The sequence below is a fragment of the Carcharhinus amblyrhynchos genome, unplaced genomic scaffold (genome assembly GCF_965287045.1).
Source record: "Carcharhinus amblyrhynchos unplaced genomic scaffold, sCarAmb.v2.hapA scaffold_42, whole genome shotgun sequence".
Taxonomy (NCBI): domain Eukaryota; kingdom Metazoa; phylum Chordata; class Chondrichthyes; order Carcharhiniformes; family Carcharhinidae; genus Carcharhinus; species Carcharhinus amblyrhynchos.
This window is the reverse complement of record NW_027649783.1, coordinates 3,523,705-3,542,542: the sequence shown is the minus strand read 5'-3', so window position 1 is coordinate 3,542,542 and position 18,838 is coordinate 3,523,705. Positions and strand designations below refer to the sequence as shown.

The following is an 18,838-nucleotide window of genomic DNA, read 5'->3' as shown; positions in this document are numbered from 1 at the left end:
GTACAGAATCCTTAAAGTGGAACCGCACAGATAATTATAGTTGTACAATTATAATTCGCTGATGGCAGTTAAAGCGGACAAAGGACTGCCGAAAGTCACAGAATGCAAAATGTGGACCCCCCGGAATTAGGAATTAGGAATTAAATTAAGCGGACAGGCGACAAAAATGAATGAGAGGAAAGTAAACTGGAATCAGGGGAGTTTAGAGAGGGAATTCCAGAGCTGAGACCCAGAGAGCTGAAAGAACTATAATCGCTGCTGAAGTGAACCAAATCAGAGATGCTCACGAAGGCAGAATCAGAGCTCAGATATCTCAGAGAATTGTTCGGCTGGAGATGACGAAAGGCAGGAAGAGCTGAGGACATGGAGGGATTTGGAATCATGTATGTGAATATTAAAATTGAGACATTAATTAACCACGAGTCAGTGTTTGTCACTGAGCACAGGGTTGATGCATTAAGGGTATTTGGAGTGAGCTCTCATTTAATGATTAGAAATCAATTAGCAGCTTCCTGGACGCAGCAGCACAATAAATCGGATCAGAAGTGAACTACATGGCCCCTCAAGCCTGCTGCTCCATTCAATGGGATCATGCTTTCGATTCCCAAACCACAGAATCGTTACAATGCAGTAACAGTCCATTCGGCCCATCAGGTTTGCACTATATTATTGAAGCTGCACGCTATCTAATCCCACTCTCCCGCCTCATCACCTCAGAGACCCGGGTTTGGTCCTGGCCTTTTGCTGACTGCAGATTTTGCACATTCTCCCCCAGAGATTCCTCTAGTTGCTTTGGTTTGTTTCCATGGTTCAAAGATGTGAAGGTTAGGTGGATTGGCCATGTTAAATGTTCCTTCAGTTTCCAAAGATTTCTACAATAGGCACTGAATCGGTTCAATACTGGTTCAATTCACTGAATCGGTGGCGACTAGAATAACAATGCAGATTATCAATTTGAATTATTCAAAATCATAGAATGGAGCATCCATTGTGAATGAAAGGAAACTTTAAACTGTGCAGCTGTGCTGTGCTTCAGGAGCTGGTTTTACACAAATCTCCATTATTCAAAAATGTTGCCTCACCTGCTGAGCATTTCCAGCATTTTCTGTTTGTGTTTCAGGTTTGCAGCTTCTAGCTTTGTGTTGTGTTCTGTGCAAATGTTTCACAGGGAACAGGTTCTGATCAGCCCTGTGACAGATGGAGTAGAATGTGTCTCCCGGCTTATCAAACCTTTGAGATTTGACTCCAAGCTACACAGGAGAATGAGGAAGAGAGGGAGGGTCATTCTGTGATGGACACATTTCCTGTATAAAGGTGTATATTTCCAAGCTCTCTCAACAGAAATAAGATGTTCCAACACAAGTTGCAATCAATGAAGTTCTTCTTAACAGTTCTTGATGTTTAAACTATGAGATTGTTGAACTTACCAATAGTTTCCACATTGTCAAAAATCCATATATGGACAAGTAATTTCTTTGCGCATGGCTCTGTGGCGCAATGGAAAGCGCGTTGGACTTCTAAATACTGGCAAATTAACCATTCAAAGGTTGTGGGTTCGAGTCCCACCAGAGTCGGATTTTTGATCAGATTCGAAGCAGTTTGCTGGTTCATTGATGTGATTCAGCTTCGGCACCGACATTTCCTGCTCTGCCATCTCTCCATGCTGTTTCTGTTAACCCGGCTCCCAGGGAAACCACTGACTCGAGAATAAATCGCAAACCCCGGGGGCTTTCTTAAAGTTTGATACAACATTCACTGTTTGGGTTAGAAATAGTAACATCTTTCTCAATTCGATATTTCACTTCTTTTGGAAGATAAAAAAGGTTAAAGAACATGCAACAGCAATTTATAAATCAATAAATAAATATCAGTGCCCTGCAATGTAGGGGTGTTATTCTGATGTGTCTGCTGCGCTTGTCCTTCCAGGCTGTCGTAGTCATGGGTTTGGAAGGTGCTGGAAAAGGAGCCTTGCTGAGTTGCTGCATCGTGTAGATGGTGCACACTGCTGTCATTGTGTGTCGGGAGGGGAGGGACTGAATTTTTATGCGTGGGACGTGAATGAAGTGGGATGCTTTGTCCTGGATGGTGCTAACCTTCTATCGCTCTGTGTGTGTCCTGATCATCTCTTACTGCTTTTCTGTGTGTTTTTCTCTGCCTGTTACATTCGGGTTGATGTTAAGTGTTACTGTCCAGCCAGGGTGCGCTTCCCAACACGTGGGTTTGGTTTGAAATAAAAATACAATGAATAGTTTCTTCTCTCCCGCGCAACAGGGATAGGCAGGAAGTGGTAACGTTCGGGGCAGAGTGGCGCAGCAGAAGCTGGACCCATAACCCAGAGGTCGATGGATCAAAACCATCATCGGTTACCATGTTCTCTTAGAAATCCTATAGTACAGAAAGAGGCCATTCGGTCCATCGAATCTGCACCGACCACAATCCCACCCAGGCCCTACCCCCATATCCCTACATATTTTACCCACTAATCCCTCTAACCTACTCATCTCAGGACAATTTTTAGCACAGCCAATCAACCGAACCCGCGCATCTTTGGACTGTGGGAGGAAACTCACGCAGACACGAGGAGAATGTGCAAGCTCCACACAGACAGTGACCCAAGCCGGGAATCGAGCCCAGGTCGCTGGAGCTGTGACACAGCAGTAATAACCACTGCGCTACCCGAAAATTAACAGTTACAATTTTTGTTTAGCGGTTCCCCCAGTAAACAAATTGCAACTTCTAAACGCTGCACATCAGACTCGTTGCGAGCAGGACTCAAACCTGCGTGGGGAAACCCCATTGGATTTCAAGTCCAACGCCTTAACCACTCGGCCATCGCAGCTGCTTGGGGTGGTCTTACTAACATTAAATAGTAACATTCGGCTGCTGCCCAAAGGCAACTCTTGAGTTTTCTCGACAGTAAATTTGGTTCATCGTCTTGATTTTCATTAACGGGGAACACAGCACATTTATCCCAGGCTCACAGTAAGTAATCTCACTAAAACAGGTTAAAGCCCAGCAGGTTTATTTGGCAGCATGAACTTTCGGAGAGTTCCCCTTTTATCAAATAAGTGTTTAGCTCAGTTGGCTGGGCTGTTTATTCAGCCAGAAGCTCGGGATTAATTCCTGTATCGTCTGAGATTGTTTTTATCCTTGCTCCTCTCCTGAGGTGTGAATTATCCTGTTAAATCACCACCAGTCAGCTCTCTCTCCTTTAATGACCCACAGAAACATCTGAGAGTGTGGACCTTGCTTTAACTTTGCAAGAAATGAACACCTCACAATTCTGACACATTGTTTCAGATATAAAACTGTGCAAAAATAATCTGAGCATGCGAACCGGAAGCATCCCTAAAATATCATTTCTACCATCGTTTTGAAATTTGTCATTTCGGGGACAATTAACTTTACCCAGATGCAAAATCCGACCCAGAAAAGTTTCATGAGCCTGACGTGATTTGAACACGCAACCTTCTGATCTGGAGTCAGACGCGCTACCGTTGCGCCACAGGCTCCCGCTGCTCCCAGCTTTTTACATCCGGGTTACGTTCGGCCAATTCAAAACCAGACAGGGCCCAGGGAATGGAACTGTCTCCCTCTTTACTTTCTGTGGTTAGACATGGAATGGAAGAGTAACAGCGAACCGAGATTAAGGAGTAAACAGCAACACAACATTATCCTGCGGGAGAAACATGTTGTTTGTTACGGGTATTAAAACACAAGAGCTGGTTTGGTGAGAAGTCAAATGAGAAAACGCTGGAAAATCTCAGCGGGTCTGGCAGCATCCGCAAGGAGAGAAAAAAGCTGACATTTCGAGTCCAGATGACCCTTTGTCAAAGTTTGGTGCCAAATTATTCCATGACGAGGTGGCCGAGTGGTTAAGGCGATGGACTGCTAATCCATTGTGCTCTGCACGCGTGGGTTCAAATCCCATCCTCGTCGGTGATGTATTTACCCTGACCCTTAAATTGATGGCTTGTTTAAGTGTTTTGAGGTTCGCAGAACCGAGATGAAGTTTGGACACACAGGCTTGAGGGGTGAATGTTCCAGAACAAATCCACATTCCCAGAATTCTCATCCTCGGAGAAACTCGAATCAAGTCAGGTTACCAGCTTTGGACAGGAGTTCACCACCCGGCAAAAATGTGGTGTCGGAATCTCCAAAGCAGACGCCAGTGGCAAGATTTTATCTTTCCAGAATCGGCAGGTCAGCCATGAAAATTAGTGCTGTATTAGCGGGATTGGCCATGCTAAATAGCCCCTTAGTGTCAGGGGGATTAGCATGGTAAACATGTGGGGTCACGGGGATACAGCCTGGATGGGATTGTTGTCGGTGCAGGTTTGATGGGCCGAATGCCGTCCTTTTACACTGAGGGCCCTCTCTGAAGTTCCAGGCGGCAGTTTTATTTCTCTGAGAAGATTGACACACCAGTTCCTAATTTCTTCACATTTTATCCCAAAAGCGGACTCAGATGAGATTCGGACCCACAACCTTTGACCATCTCACAAGACAATGACTTGCTGTCTAACGTGCCAGTACCAATTGCCACAAAAGGTCCACAGCACACACCATTTCCCTGGCCTTGCACTGAATCCTGGAACACCTAGATAACAAGGACACCTATGTCACACTCCTATTTATTGACTACAGCTCAGCCTTCAACACTACTATTCCCACAAAACTCCTCTCCAAACTCTGTGGCCTGGGCCTCGGCACCTCCCTCTGTGACTGGATCCTGAACATCTGAATTCACAGACTTACCTTGAATGGATTATCTCGCATTAAGTTGATCTTTCTCTACGCCCTAGTTATGTCTGTTACACCATATTCTTAACATTTCTTGATGTTTAAACTATGAGATTGTTCAACTTACGAATAGTTTCTACATTGTCAAAAATCCATAGATGGACAAGGAAAATAAACTCCCAGCACGTGGCTCTGTGGCGCAACGGAAAGCGCGTTGGACTTCTAAATAATTAAATTAGCTATTCAAAGGTTGTGGGTTCGAATCCCACCGGAGTCGGATTTTGGATCAGCTTCGTAGTAAACAGTTTGCTGCCTCATTGATGTGATTCACCTTCGGCAACGATATTTCCTGCTCTGCCATCTCTCCATGCTGTTTCTGTTAACCCGGCTCCCAGGGAAACCACTGACTCGAGAATAAATCACAAACCCCGGTTTAATACAACATTGACTGTTTGGGTTCGAAATAGTAACATCATTTTCAATTCGAGATTTCACTCCTTTTGGTCGATAAAAAAAGGTTAAAGAACACACACACAGGAGCAATTTATAAATCAATAAATAAATATCAGTGCCCTGCAATGTAGGGGTGTTATTCTGATGTGTCTGCTGCGCTTGTCCTTCCAGGCTGTCGTAGTCATGGGTTTGGAAGGTGCTGGAAAAGTAGCCTTGCTGAGTTGCTGCATCGTGTAGATGGTGCACACTGCTGTCATTGTGTGGAGGGAGTGATTTTTTATGTGTGGGAAGCGAATGAAGTGGGATGCTTTGTCCTGGATGGTGCTAACCTTCTGCAGTTCTGTTCAATCTATATTGATCCGGGCAAATTAACGCAGGAAGCCAAGTGATCTGGTTTACTCCCACAGTCCAAAGATGAGCAAGTTGGGTGGATTGGCCATGCTGGATTGTCCCTTGGTTCCCCAAGGTGTTTGTATAGGGAGATTACCGGGGTGGATGTGTGGCACCGCGGGGATAGGTCCAGTGTGCGATTCTCTGTTGGAGAGTCGGTACAAACTCGATGGGCAGAATGGTTTCCTTCAGCACTGTTGGGATTGTGTGACTCTAAGGCCATTCGACTGTGTTAGAAATTCCCTGAGGAAAAAAAATTGAAAGCTGTATTTATGAATTTACAGCATTAGATTTATTGCAGATTCTTTTTTTCCCTGCAAATGGTGAAAATACCCGGATCGTGTAAATAGTAGAAATATTTGTGGGGAGTCTCGAAATATATTTTATCTCTGGAGATCATCCACTGTAAAGGGAAAGCCAATACTGATTAGCAAGGATGGGATATTGTAACTTGTACAATTGCACTGATCACTTGAAAGGCCTCAAAGTTCTCGCTGGGATTATGAAACCGGGATCTCCTGTTTACTGGGTTTGCTCAAGTCAACACAGACCCAATTCCCGCTCTACCTGTTCCTTGCCCGAAGGTGCTAAGATTGAGAGATCTGAGCAATGTGAACACTGCAATTGAAGGGTTACACCCTGGCGATAGGGATATTTCTCCACAGCTGCTTTCGGAGCTGCTGAATATTTCCAGCATTTCCTCTCTCTGATTTTGTGCTTTCATTGCGGGAGTTCATTTACCGACAACCCAAAACTTGTCTCTCGGACGCAGCACCAGACAGAGCTTTACTGTGAACTTCACACAGACAAGTTCACTTTTCACTTCCCTGCTTTAAAACCGTCTGTTTTCACACTGAGCACCCTGCGGCATTGCCTTCAAACCTCACCCCACCCTCCACCCGCATATCAGAGTCTCAGTGGTACAAGTGCAACTGAGGAATTCACAAAGACAAGGGATCACAGTGTTTATGAGGGAACATAAAGGACTAATTCATAATCAGTCAAACAGATTGATCTTGTGAGAGTCTCTCTCTCTCTCTCTCTCTCTCTCACACACACACACACACACCCCACCACCACCACCGCCATGGCAGATGGCGAAACTTGACATCAATAAAGACATTTGGAATTAAAAGTCCAATTCCCTCGCCCGTTAACTGAAATCCACTATTTCTTCCAAACAGCTTTCTCAGAATTACTTTCCTTGTAACTTTGTTCATTTAATTCTCACTTATCTCATTTTTTTCGCTCAGAACTGTTCCACAATGTATTTTTGATCTGGATAAATTGTTAATGTTCCAAACGAGGACAAAATGCTTTGCATCAATCGGCTAATTGAAATTCTGCGGCAGGAATTCTAATCTCCTCAGGAAGAGGTTTAATGCTGAGCTGAATGAACTGTTTTTGTTTACAGGGATGAAAGGTGATGTCACGGGGCTGGTAATCCAGAGGCCCGCGCTAATCTTTGGCGACACGGAGTAAATCCCACCACGGCAGCTGGTGAAATTCAAATTCACTGATTTAACCCATCGGCCCATGGATAGAAAACAGAAACGGGAGGAGGCCATTCTGCCCAAACAATGCTGGAATTGAAAGCAAGCCTCAGAAATGGCGGCCTTGAAATTTCCGTTGATTCTTTTCCACAGAAAACATCTTCACAGAACAACAGAGAACATTTCACTCAAAAGAAAAAAAAAACTTCTGCTCATGACGGATGATATTTACAAACCGGGAACACATTTACACAACAGGGAAGAATTTGTCAGAACCACAGTGAAGATCTGTCAACGGGAGAGTCACAGTTCCAAACAGAGAGAACAGTTACACAGCAGAGAGCACAGTTACACAACACAACATACATTTCAAAACAGGGCCTATCTTTGTGTAACAGAAAATCCCTTTTCATACTCAATCAGTTTCTCCATCTCAGTGTCTTGCCGGTTTGCTCGAATATTTTCTGTCTCTCATTGTGAGTGTCTCCTAATAGTTTTTTACTGCTTTTCTGTGTGTTTGTTCTCTGTCTGTTACATTCGGGGTGATGTTAAGTGTTATTATCCAGCCAGGGTGAGCTTCCCAGGGTTTTGTTTGTAATGAAAAGAGACAGTGAATAGATTCCTGGCTCGCGGGCAGCAGTAATAAGCAGGGAGGGGTTGACTTTGGGAGCAGAGTGGCGCAGCGGAAGCGTGCTGGGCCCATAACCCAGAGGTCGATGGATCGAAACCATCCTCTGCTATCACCTACTCTCTCCATCAAATAGAAACAGTGATGGTCTTAGTTTTCATTAATGAGTAGCCCAGAGCATTTGTCTTCATTGACTGGACAGTTTATTCAGCCAACAGCGCGGGATCAATTCCCGGTTCAGTTGAGATTGATCATGAAGTCTCCGCCTTCTCAGTCTTGCTCCTCTCCTGAGGTGTGAATCCTCTGGTTAAAACACAGCCAGTCAGCTCTCCCCATTGATGGCTCCCAGAAACAACTTGGACTGTGAACCTTGCTCGAACTTTACCGACACTGGACAAATCATATCCCTCACACATTGTTCAAATAGAGAAGTTTATTAAAAATAACTAAGCATGAGAATCGGGTCATCCCTAAAATTTCATTTCTATCCCAGATTTGGAATTTGCCATTTCAGGAACAATCGCAAACAACCAAAATCCAAAGACCGACACAGAAAAGCTCCGTGATTGGGACACACAGCCCTCTACTGGGGGGTCAGACTCTCTCCTGTTGCTCCACGAACTCACAGCACTTGCTCTGTTTTACATCAGGGTCATGTTCGGTGAATTCAAAACCAAACCGGGAGCAGAGAGGTGAACTGTCTCTCTCTTTACTTTCTCTGGATTTACATCAAATGGAAAAGTAACAACGAATCAAGAGAAAGCAGAAAGGCAACGTTATCCTGCGGGAGAAATGTGTTCTTTGTTACGGTTGTTAAAACACAAGAGGTGGTTTGGGGAGCAGTTGCTACGTGACGAGGTGGCCGAGTGGTTAAGGCGATGGACTGCTAATCCATTGTGCTCTGCACGCGTGGGTTCGAATCCCACCCTCGTCGGTGGTGTATTTGTTCTGTCTCCTTATTGCCGGGGAACTGATGATTCGCTCAGTGTTTTGAGTTTCACGGAACCAAGATGAAGTTTGGACACACAGGCTGGAGGGGTGAATGTTGCAGAACAATTCCACATTCCCATATTTCTAATCCCATGAGAAACTGGAGCTGACGATCGATTTAAGTCAGGACCCCAGTTTTGGACAGGAGTTTGCCACCAGGTAAACATGTGGGGAATATCGAACTGTTTCCATCTTTGGAGATTATCCACTGTGAAGGGAAAGGCAAAAATGGATTTTGTCACTGGCACAATTGCAAACATCATTGGAAAAGAACCAAGGCTCCGCTGGGATTTGAACCCAGGATCTCCTGCTTACTAGGCAGGCGCTTTAACCAACTAAGCCACAGAGCCTGTCACTGCTGAGGGTGGGCTCAGCGGAATGCTGGAAATATGTTCCAGATCTGGTGGTATTTGTGAAAAAGGAGATACTGCCAGAATTGGAACGTACCTGTGAACTATCCGACTAAATATTGAACGGTTTAACGTGAGCTGGATCCACTTACTGTTTTCAGACACACATTTGGTGTAAAATTAGAGATGTGATTCACACACACAGTTTTCTGCTCTGAAGGCAGCTGTGTTCCTTCTGTCGCACGAAGTGATTTAAAAAAGAAAATACTTTGTTCATACGGGGTATGTGTGTCACTGGCCCGGGAAGCATTTATTGTCCAAATTAATTGTCTTTGAGTAATTGGCGATGAATTTATTCTGGAGACACTGCAGTCCATGTGATGTATGTACACATAGACTGCTGTTAGGGAGGGAGTTCCGGGATTGTGAGCCAGCCATGGGAACGGTGATATGTTTCCAAATCCGGATGATGTGTGTCTCGGAGTGGAAATTACAGGTGGTCATTGTTCCTCTGCATCTGCTGCCCTTGTGCTGAGAGATTTCCGGGGTTTGGATGGTGCCTCGCGAAGGGAAAAAAAACAGTTTCTGAAGTGGGATTTGAGCCCAGGCCCCGAAAGAAGACTGCGACCTGAACACAGCACCTCAAACAGATCGGTTATCCTGACTATATCCGCCAAAGATTGACAAAGAAGTTGATAAAGGAGGGTAGGAGAAGCTATGAGGCTGGGCTAGCACTTAATATAAAAAAGGATAGCAAGAGTTTTTATAAATATATAAAAAGGAAGAGGCTGGCTAGGGTGAACGTTGGTCCTTTAGAGGATGAGAAAGGGGAGCTAGTGGTAGGGGATGGGGATATGGCGAAGGTCTTGAATAACTTTTTTGTTTCTGTCTTCACGGAGGAGGACGTGAATAATTTGCCGGGTGTTAGCGATGGAAAGGTGGTAGGAATGGAGGGTCTTAATGACATTACTGTTACTAGAGAGGTGGTGCTCGACAGACTGGAGGGGCTGATTGTGGACAAGTCCCCAGGACCGGATGGAATGCATCCGAGGGTTCTGAAAGAAATGGCGGAGGTGATAGTGGATGCCTTGGTGGTTATTTTCCAGACGTCGCTGGATTCCGGGGAAGTGCCGGAAGATTGGAAAACGGCTAATGTTACGCCGTTGTTTAAGAAGGGTGCCAGGCAAAAGGCGGGGAATTATAGGCCGGTTAGTTTAACGTCTGTGGTAGGTAAAATGTTAGAATCCATCATTAAGCAGGAAATTGCGAGGCATCTTGAAGGGAATTGCTTGATAGGGCGGACGCAACACGGTTTCATTAAAGGGAAGTCGTGTCTGACAAATTTACTGGAGTTCTATGAGGATGTGTCTAGGGCAGTGGATAGAGGAGAGCCGGTGGATGTGGTCTTTCTGGATTTTCGGAAGGCGTTTGACAAGGTACCTCACAAGAGGTTATTGCAGAAGGTCAGGGGACATGGAGTTGGGGGTAGGGTGTTAGCGTGGATAGAGGATTGGTTGTCAAATAGGAGGCAGAGAGTGGGGGTCAATGGGTGCTATTCGGATTGGCGGATGGTGACTAGTGGGGTGCCCCAGGGGTCGGTGCTGGGGCCTCAGCTATTTACCATTTATATAGATGATCTGGAGGAGGGAACCGAGTGCAGGGTGTCGAAATTTGCTGATGACACCAAGATTGGGGGAACGGCAAATTGTGCGGAGGGTGTGGAGAGTCTGCAGAAGGATCTAGATAGGCTGGGCGAATGGGCCAGGAAATGGCAAATAGAATTTAATGTTGGCAAGTGTGAGGTGGTCCACTTTGGTAGGAAGAATGGTAGGAAGGACTATTACTTACGTGGCGAAAAACTGCAGCAGGCGACGGTGCAGAGGGACCTCGGGGTCCTTGTGCATGAATCGCAAAAACCCAGCTTGCAGGTGCAGCAGGTGGTCAGGAAGGCGAATGGGATGCTGGCCTTCATAGCGAGGGGGATTGAATATAAAAGTAGGGAGGTCTTGCTGCAGCTGTATAGGGCATTGGTGAGGCCGCAGCTGGAGTACTGTGTGCAGTTTTGGGCGCCGCACCTGCGCAAGGATATTTTGGCCCTGGAGGGAGTGCAGAGGAGGTTTACTAGGCTGATACCGGAGTTGAGGGGATTCAGCTATGAGGAGAGGCTGAATAAACTAGGCTTGTACTCGTTAGAGTTTAGAAGAATGAGGGGAGATCTCATTGAGACGTATAAGATGATGAATGGGATGGATAGGATAGAGGTGGAGAGACTCTTCCCGCTCAAAAAAGACAGTAGGACTAGGGGGCACAGCCTCAAGATAAAGGGGAGGCGGTTTAGAACGGAGTTGAGGAGGAACTTCTTCACTCAAAGGGTGGTGAATCTCTGGAATTCTCTGCCCGTTGAAGTGGTGGAGGCTGCCTCGCTAAATATTTTTAAGAAGCGGGTTGATGGGTTTTTGATAAGAGAGGGGATTAAGGGTTATGGGGAGAGGGCGGGAAAGTGGAACTGAGCCACGACAGATCAGCCATGATCTTATTGAATGGCGGGGCAGGCTCGAAGGGCTAGATGGCCTACTCCTGCTCCTATTTCTTATGTTCTTATGTTCTAAATCGAATTGAATTCCATTTTTGTGGCATTTACATTTCAAACTCGATACGTTTTTTATTCTATTTTGAACCCCAGCCAGAGGCCTGTATCTGAGTCCCATCCTTCCCCAAGCCGCCGGGGGGGTGAGGAGCTTCTCATTGCTGCATTGCTCTGTTTGCTCAAATCAACAAAGACCCAATTCCCGCCCTTCCTGTTCCTTACAGGGAGGTGTTGAGAGTGTCAGATCTGAGCAATGTGAAGTATCCAATTGGAGAGTTACATCCTGGCGACAGCAATATCTCTCCACAGCTGCTTTCGGAGCTGCTGAATATTTCCAGCATTTCCTCTTTCTGATTTTGTGTCTTCATTACAGGAGTTCATTTACTGACAACCCAAAACTTGTCTCTCGGGCCCAGCTCCAGACACAGCCTTTCTGTGATCTTCAAACGGACGAGTTCACTCTTCACTTTCCTACACACATGCTTTAAAATCGGCTGGTCTCACACTCAGCACCCTGCGGCATCGCCTTCAAACCTCACCCCACCCTTCAACCGTCCACCAGGGCCTCAGAGGTACAAGTACTTCTTAGGAATTGACAAAGGCAAGATTACAGAGTTTGTGAGGGCATATAAAAGGTTAATCCATACTCACAAAGAGACTTTGAAAATCTCTCTCCCTCTCTATTTGATCAGCAGAAGATACAGATTGTCTGCAGTCAGTCATTATCCAGCAATATTCCCCCTTCCTATACAGTTACTGAGTGGGGGTGGAGGGATAGACACCGATAGAGTGAGTGAGGGCGGTGATAATTTATCAGATAATGTATCAGTTACAGAAATCCTTGTAAATTCCGGCTTTATCCAGAAAGATTCTCTTGGAGAAACAGAAGCTGCAGTCTCAGCTCTCACTGATGTTGTACTAGAGACATATTATTAATCCCACACTCAGGAACAGTGCTGCATTTTGACAGAAGAGATGGAGAGAGGCAATAGAAACTGAATGGTCCAGTTCTAAACAGTGTGCAGGCTCAGAGGGAGCTGAAGTTCAGAGAGATCTTTGAAGGAGAGAGGCCATTTTGAGAGAGTTGTCAGGAAGGCGGATTGGATGTTTGGCTTCAAAACTGAATATACTGAGTATAAGAACTGGGAAGTTCTGCTCAATCTTTATAAAGTGAAACATCCAAAAATAGAACTGAGAATAAATATAATCTCGGTAGGTATTCACATGGTTCTGACATTCCGGCGGAGTAAATATGTGTCGACCGCGTGGCCTAATGGATAAGGCGTCTGACTTCGGTCAATATGACAGTGATGGTATCAGAAGATTGCAGGTTCGAGTCCTGTCGCGGTCGTTTTATGCAGAAATCTGGCCGAAGTTTCAAAATAAACGAGATTTCCTTCTTCAGCGGAAAGCTCTGCATTTTCTTGCAAACATTGCAGGACTCTTTCTCAGAATGCATTTCCTTGTTGTTTTGTTCATTCAATTTTTTAATCTGATTATTTTATCCTCCGCCCAAGAAATCAATCTTATCTTTGAGATCTTAATAAATTGTTGATGCTCCCGAATGGAGCAACAGGCTTTGATGCAATCTGTTCAATAGAATTCTGTGGAGGGAATTCTAATCTCCTCAGGAAGGGGTTTAATAATGAGCTGAATGAACTGTTTCTGTTTTCAGGGATGAAAGGTGATGTCACTGGGCTGGTAATCCGGAGACCCGCACTAGTATTTGGGAACACGGAGTAAATCCCACTGCGGCAGCTGGTGGAATTTCAATTCATTGATGAAGTCAATCTGGAATTGAAAGCTAGTCTCAGTAATGGTGGCCTTGGAACTACTGTCAATTGGAGTAAAATATGATCTGGTTCATCGGTGCACATTAGATGAAGCCGTTTGCCCTCCTTACCTGGTCTGGCTGACATCTGACTCCAGACCCAGAGCAATGAGGGTGACTCTTAACTGCCCTCTGAAATGGCCGAACAAGGCACTTTCATTTGAAGGGCAATTAGAGGAGGGCAACAAATGCTGGTCCTGCAGGCGACCCCCACAGCCCATAAAAAAGAACCATGAGGGAGAAAGAGAATGCTCTGCCGGTAACAACTGCTGACATTCGGCGCTGTGGTTTGCCGTTTGACCGCCTAGCCTAATGGCTAAAGTGTCTGGTAATTTTTACAATAGCGGAAATAGTATCAGAAGATTGCCGGTTCGAGTCCTATTACTTTTCTGTAGAAATCTGGTCGAAGTTCCAGAAAAACGAGATGGTCTAGTGCCGGATTGAGAATCCGGAGCCTTTTCTCCAAAACCAACATGGCTGAGGGTCGCCTGATGTTGGGGTTTAAATTAATGAAAGTTTTTTGTAAAAAAAAATCGATAAAATGGACCAGAGAAGGGCAGATAGGAATGTATCTCACTCTCTCATACATGCCATTGATAGATGATGGTTTTAGCACAATGATGTAGATGTGACCAGTGTATCAGCGAATCCTCAGAGTGTGAGAGACATCCCATCAGTAATGCTTCCCCAACATCCTCCAGATTGAAGGGAGGCAGCATTCATGCTGATGACTGGGAGAGTTTGTTACAAATCGTTGAAGATGGGCAAAACCTGTCCCCCAATCGGCAGCAGGCTTTTATGAGGCAGAATGGAGGCAGAGAAGACAGTAACAGAGAAGAAAGCTCTGTGGGCTGAGAATGGTCCTATTCACTCACATGAAGACCCATAGCAGAAACTCATGGCCCTGAATGGATGTCATCCTCGAATCGAGGGACCGACAACAAAAAACAAAGAATAAGGAACAACACAGCACCGGAAACAGGCCCTTCGGCCCTGCAAAAGCCCGCGCCGCCCATTTTAACCTCAGTGAGTGCCTCATTTCAATCCTTCTTCTACCTACGACTTTCGTCTACATCTCCTGGACTCCACAATAAAGAGGTGCAAATTTTGGGAATGATATGTGCGCCAGATTAAGGGAGATCCAATTTAGGGACGATTTATTAACACCAATCAGCCAAAAAGCACGTTTTTGGGGTGTGGGAGGAAACCGGAGCCCCCGGAGAAAACCCACGGAAACACGGGGATAATGTGCAAACTCCCACAGACAGTGACCCAAGCCGCCCTGATAACTGTCCCTGGGCACCGCGGAGCTGTGTGGCCGGTTAGCTTAGCTGGTTAGAGCATAGTGCTAATAACGCCAAGGTCGCGGGTTCGATCCCCGTACCGACCAATTTGTTTTTTTTCCCCCTCAAACTGCTGCTTCACATCTCCAGGGACATTGGCTCGATTCCCGGCTGAGGTCAATGTCTGTGTGGAGTTTGCACATTCTCCTCGTATCTGCGTGAGTTTCCTCCGGGTACTCCGGTTTCCTCCCATAGTCCAAAGATGTGCGGGTCAGTTGTGCACTCAGTCACTAAACAACATCCTGCCTTCATATCGAGTGGATCAGAGAGGGTAGAGGGATAGACAGAGATAGAGTGAGTCAGGACAGTGAGATACAGACGGCCAGATAATGTCTCAGTGATAAAAATCCTTATAAATTCCGGCTTTATCCAGAACTTTTCTCCTGGAGAACCAGAAGCTGCAGTCTTAGCTCTCACTGATATTGTAGCAGAGACACATTATTAATCCCACACTCAGGAACAGTGCTGCATTCTGACAGCAAAGATGGGGAGAGGCATTAGAAACAGAATGGTCCCGTTCTATACAGTTGTGCAGGCTCAGAGGGAGCTGAGGTTCAGAGAGATATTTGAAGGTGGGAGGAAATTTTGAAAGAGTCGTTAGGAAAACGGACGGGATTCTTGGTTTCATAAATGGAGACACTGTGTATGCAGAGAATCCCTGCATTGCAGAAGGAAACCAGTCAGCCCAAGGAGTCTGAACCGATTCTCTAAAAGAACATATTTTGCGCAATTTTACCATGGCTAATCCCCCGAACCTCCACATCCTGGGAACCTAAGGACCAATTTAGCATGGCCAATGCACCTAGCCAGTCTTTGGAGTGAGGGAGGAAACTGGAGCACCCAGAGGGAACCCACGCAGACACGAGGAGGACGTACAAACTCCATGCAGTCACCCAAGGCCCGAATCAAACATGGACAGCAGTGCGAATTACTGTACCACTTTACCGCGCTCTTTAATGCATCAAATCAGAGAAGATATGCTTCATTTCTATATTTTATCTTGCATTAATTACTAGTAGCGGATTCAGTGACACAAAATGAGGATTGGAGGTAAGATATGCAGACACGGGGTAGCTGACATGTTCTCTAACTTCCAACTCAAATCTTGAATTTAATGAAACAGTGCCTTGAAATCTAACTTTGGGGCTCAGCAGGGGGATTAGTGGGAACTTTGTGATTGGAAAATCGTTTTATTTTACACAAGAGAGACTCGGAGATCTCACAGACACCAAACACAGTTGGATAAGATTGACTCGGCACGGTAACACAGTGGTTAGCATTGCTGCTTCACAGCTCCAGAGACCTGGATTCGATTCGGGGCTTGGGTCACTGCCTGTGTGGAGTTTGCATGTTCTCCCAATGTTTGCATGGGTTTTCTCCCACAGTCCAAAGAACATCCTTCCTCAGATAAGAAGACAAAACTGCAGCTGTGGCCTCACCAAGACCCTGCATAATTGCATCAAGACATCCCGGCTCCTGTACTCGAAGCCTCTCGCTATGAAGGCCACCATGCCGTTTGCATTTTTTACTGCCTGCCACAGCGGCATGTTTCCCTTCAGTGACTGGTGCATGAGGACACTCTGTTCTGGTTGCACATTCTCTTCTCCTAACTTATGACCATTCAGACCATAATCTGTCTTCCCGTGTTTGCTAACGAATTGGATCACTTCACATTTATTCAAAATATACTGCACCTGCCAATCATTGAGCCATTCGCTCAACTTGGCCAAATCAGGCTGCAGGATATGGTGTAAGGTGACTCTGAGATAAAGGGATGGCGAGAGAAACGAGGTGACTGCAGTCTGACTCTGACTCTTCAAACCAGTCATTGCGGCCTTGTTGAAAGTGAATGTGCCTGAGAACAGGAGGAAAGCAGATCATGGGCCAGGGATTTATTTTCTGTCAAAAGTAAAATAAACTTGTCATCAGCCAGTGTCTGGCTGAGAACTGGCGAGGGGAGGGGAGAGGGAGGGGAGGGGAGGGGGAGGGGAGGGGGTCTGCTTAAATAACATTCACATAAATATTTTCATGATCCATCTGTGTCTAATGGAAAATCTAGTTTGAAATTGTTGTCAGTGGAAAATTTGTTTAAATGAAAAAAAGGTGCCTGAAAACTAATCAATGAATTCTCAGTCAGAAACAATAGTAAAAAGGTGACTTCAAACTGTCCCGAAAAACGAGAGAAGCCAAGTTCAGTTTACAAACTGTCCGATGGACAGACCTGATGTCCGGTAACATCAGCAACGGAGGTAGTTCCGTAATTATAAGTGATTAAAATAACGGTTGTTGATCTTCCTGAGCGATGGTGGTATAGTGGTGAGTATAGCTACTTCCCAAGCAGTTGACCCGCGTTCTATTCCCAGCCATCGCATTGGTAATTTATTTATAACTTTATCCACTTCCTCCTGTGTTTTCAACCGAGTGGACAAAAACAGGGTGAACGCAACTTTTGACTATAATGAAAGACAATAGAGATTTTTCTTTTTCCTTTTTTTATAAAGAACAAAGAACAAAAACAACCCGGGAAACAGGCCCTTCGGCCCAACGAGCCCGCGCCGCCATCGCAACACCACCAGTCCCCCTCTCCACCCATGACCCCTCTCTATCGTTTTATGGCCATCCACCTTGAGGGAAACTAATTTAGGGACAATTTATTCCTGCCAATCAGCCTAACAGCACATCTTTGGGGTGTGGGAGGAAACCGGAGCACCCGGAGAAAACCCACGCAAGCACGGGGAGAATGCGCAAACTCCCACAGACACCACCCCAAATCCATGTATCTGCACAGCAATCAGTGATAGTCACTGAGATGTCGTCTTGCCCAGTTTCTGGTCCGGTTTAGGCACACACTAACGACATGAAACACGAGGCCAATCTCGAACAACCAAGAGCAGCCCCAGTATGACCCATCGCGTGTATGCCCCTCGTTGGACACAAGGCGGACCGACTTAAAACCTGTGAATGAAAGGAAAAAAAAATGTTTTTGTACCATATCCATTTACCTTACCAGGGACGCCCCAATGCTAATGACCCTTGTTTAAAACAATCTCCTATATCCACCCATCTCCAACCCACTCATGTGCCTGTCTAAGTTACTCTTAAATGACTCTAGCGTGTTTGCCTCCACCACCTTACTTGGCAGAGCATTCCATACCCCCACTACCCTCTGTGTGAAAAACCTCCCTCTATTATCTGTGTTATACCTCTCCTCCCTCAATGGCCCCTGGTCCTATGTGTCTCTATTATAGGAAATAGCTTACCACTGTTTACTCTATCTATACCCTTCATAATCTTATATACCTCTATGAGATCCCCCCTCAGTTGGCGTCTTTCAAGGGAAAAGAGCCCCAATTTATTCAAACTTTCCTCATACCCCAGTCCTTCCATACCAGGCAACATCCTGGTAAACCTCCTCTGCACTCACTCCAGAGTATTCTGACGTGGAGACTCTCCACAGTCTCCACGTCCTTCCGGTAGTAAGGCGACCAGAACTGGACGCATTACTCTAAATGCGGCCTAACCAACGTTCCGTACAACTGCAACATTAGACTCCAGCTCTTATATTCTATACCCCTTCATATAAAGACTAACATACCATAGGCTTTCTTCACCACACTCTCCACTTGCACTGCCACCTTCAAAGACATGTGCACTTCCACCCCCAGGTCTCGTTCCGATTCTACACTCCTTACGGCCTTACCCTTTATCATATAACTCCCCCCTACATTATTCAGGCCAAAATGCATCACTTCACATTTACCTCGATTAAACTCCATGTATCTGCCCAATACACCAGCCTGTCAATATCCCGCTCCTCACTGCCCGCCAATCCAGCCATCTTGGTGTCATCAGCAAATTTGCTGATCACACCACCTCCTCCCTCTTCCAAATCATTTATACACACTACAAAGAGAAGAGGTCCCAGTACTGAGCCCTGCGACACACCACTAGTGACAGACCTCCAGCTAGAAAAGAACCCTTCCACTACTGCTCTCTGACACCTCTTTGCAAGCCAGTTCTCTAGCCACCT

At 45.7% G+C, this 18,838-nt stretch overlaps 10 non-coding genes across 10 annotated transcripts; 7 read left to right on the top strand and 3 right to left on the bottom strand.

Moving 5' to 3' along the window:
* Window positions 1-1,483: 1,483 nt before the first annotated feature.
* Window positions 1,484-1,574, top strand: trnar-ucu (transfer RNA arginine (anticodon UCU)). The gene is given in 2 exon segments: window positions 1,484-1,520; window positions 1,539-1,574. It is a non-coding gene; the product is annotated as a tRNA-Arg (tRNA).
* Window positions 1,575-2,757: 1,183 nt separating this feature from the next.
* trnas-uga (transfer RNA serine (anticodon UGA)) lies at window positions 2,758-2,839 on the bottom strand. The gene has a single exon. It is a non-coding gene; the product is annotated as a tRNA-Ser (tRNA).
* A 601-nt stretch (window positions 2,840-3,440) lies between these two features.
* trnaw-cca (transfer RNA tryptophan (anticodon CCA)) lies at window positions 3,441-3,512 on the bottom strand. Its single transcript has one exon. It is a non-coding gene; the product is annotated as a tRNA-Trp (tRNA).
* A 345-nt stretch (window positions 3,513-3,857) lies between these two features.
* On the top strand, window positions 3,858-3,939 carry trnas-gcu (transfer RNA serine (anticodon GCU)). Its single transcript has one exon. It is a non-coding gene; the product is annotated as a tRNA-Ser (tRNA).
* A 992-nt stretch (window positions 3,940-4,931) lies between these two features.
* On the top strand, window positions 4,932-5,020 carry trnar-ucu (transfer RNA arginine (anticodon UCU)). The gene is given in 2 exon segments: window positions 4,932-4,968; window positions 4,985-5,020. It is a non-coding gene; the product is annotated as a tRNA-Arg (tRNA).
* A 2,727-nt stretch (window positions 5,021-7,747) lies between these two features.
* trnam-cau (transfer RNA methionine (anticodon CAU)) lies at window positions 7,748-7,819 on the top strand. The gene has a single exon. It is a non-coding gene; the product is annotated as a tRNA-Met (tRNA).
* A 740-nt stretch (window positions 7,820-8,559) lies between these two features.
* trnas-gcu (transfer RNA serine (anticodon GCU)) lies at window positions 8,560-8,641 on the top strand. The gene has a single exon. It is a non-coding gene; the product is annotated as a tRNA-Ser (tRNA).
* Window positions 8,642-8,973: 332 nt separating this feature from the next.
* On the bottom strand, window positions 8,974-9,047 carry trnat-agu (transfer RNA threonine (anticodon AGU)). Its single transcript has one exon. It is a non-coding gene; the product is annotated as a tRNA-Thr (tRNA).
* A 3,846-nt stretch (window positions 9,048-12,893) lies between these two features.
* trnar-ucg (transfer RNA arginine (anticodon UCG)) lies at window positions 12,894-12,985 on the top strand. The gene is given in 2 exon segments: window positions 12,894-12,930; window positions 12,950-12,985. It is a non-coding gene; the product is annotated as a tRNA-Arg (tRNA).
* A 1,796-nt stretch (window positions 12,986-14,781) lies between these two features.
* trnai-aau (transfer RNA isoleucine (anticodon AAU)) lies at window positions 14,782-14,855 on the top strand. Its single transcript has one exon. It is a non-coding gene; the product is annotated as a tRNA-Ile (tRNA).
* The last annotated feature ends 3,983 nt before the right edge of the window (window positions 14,856-18,838 follow it).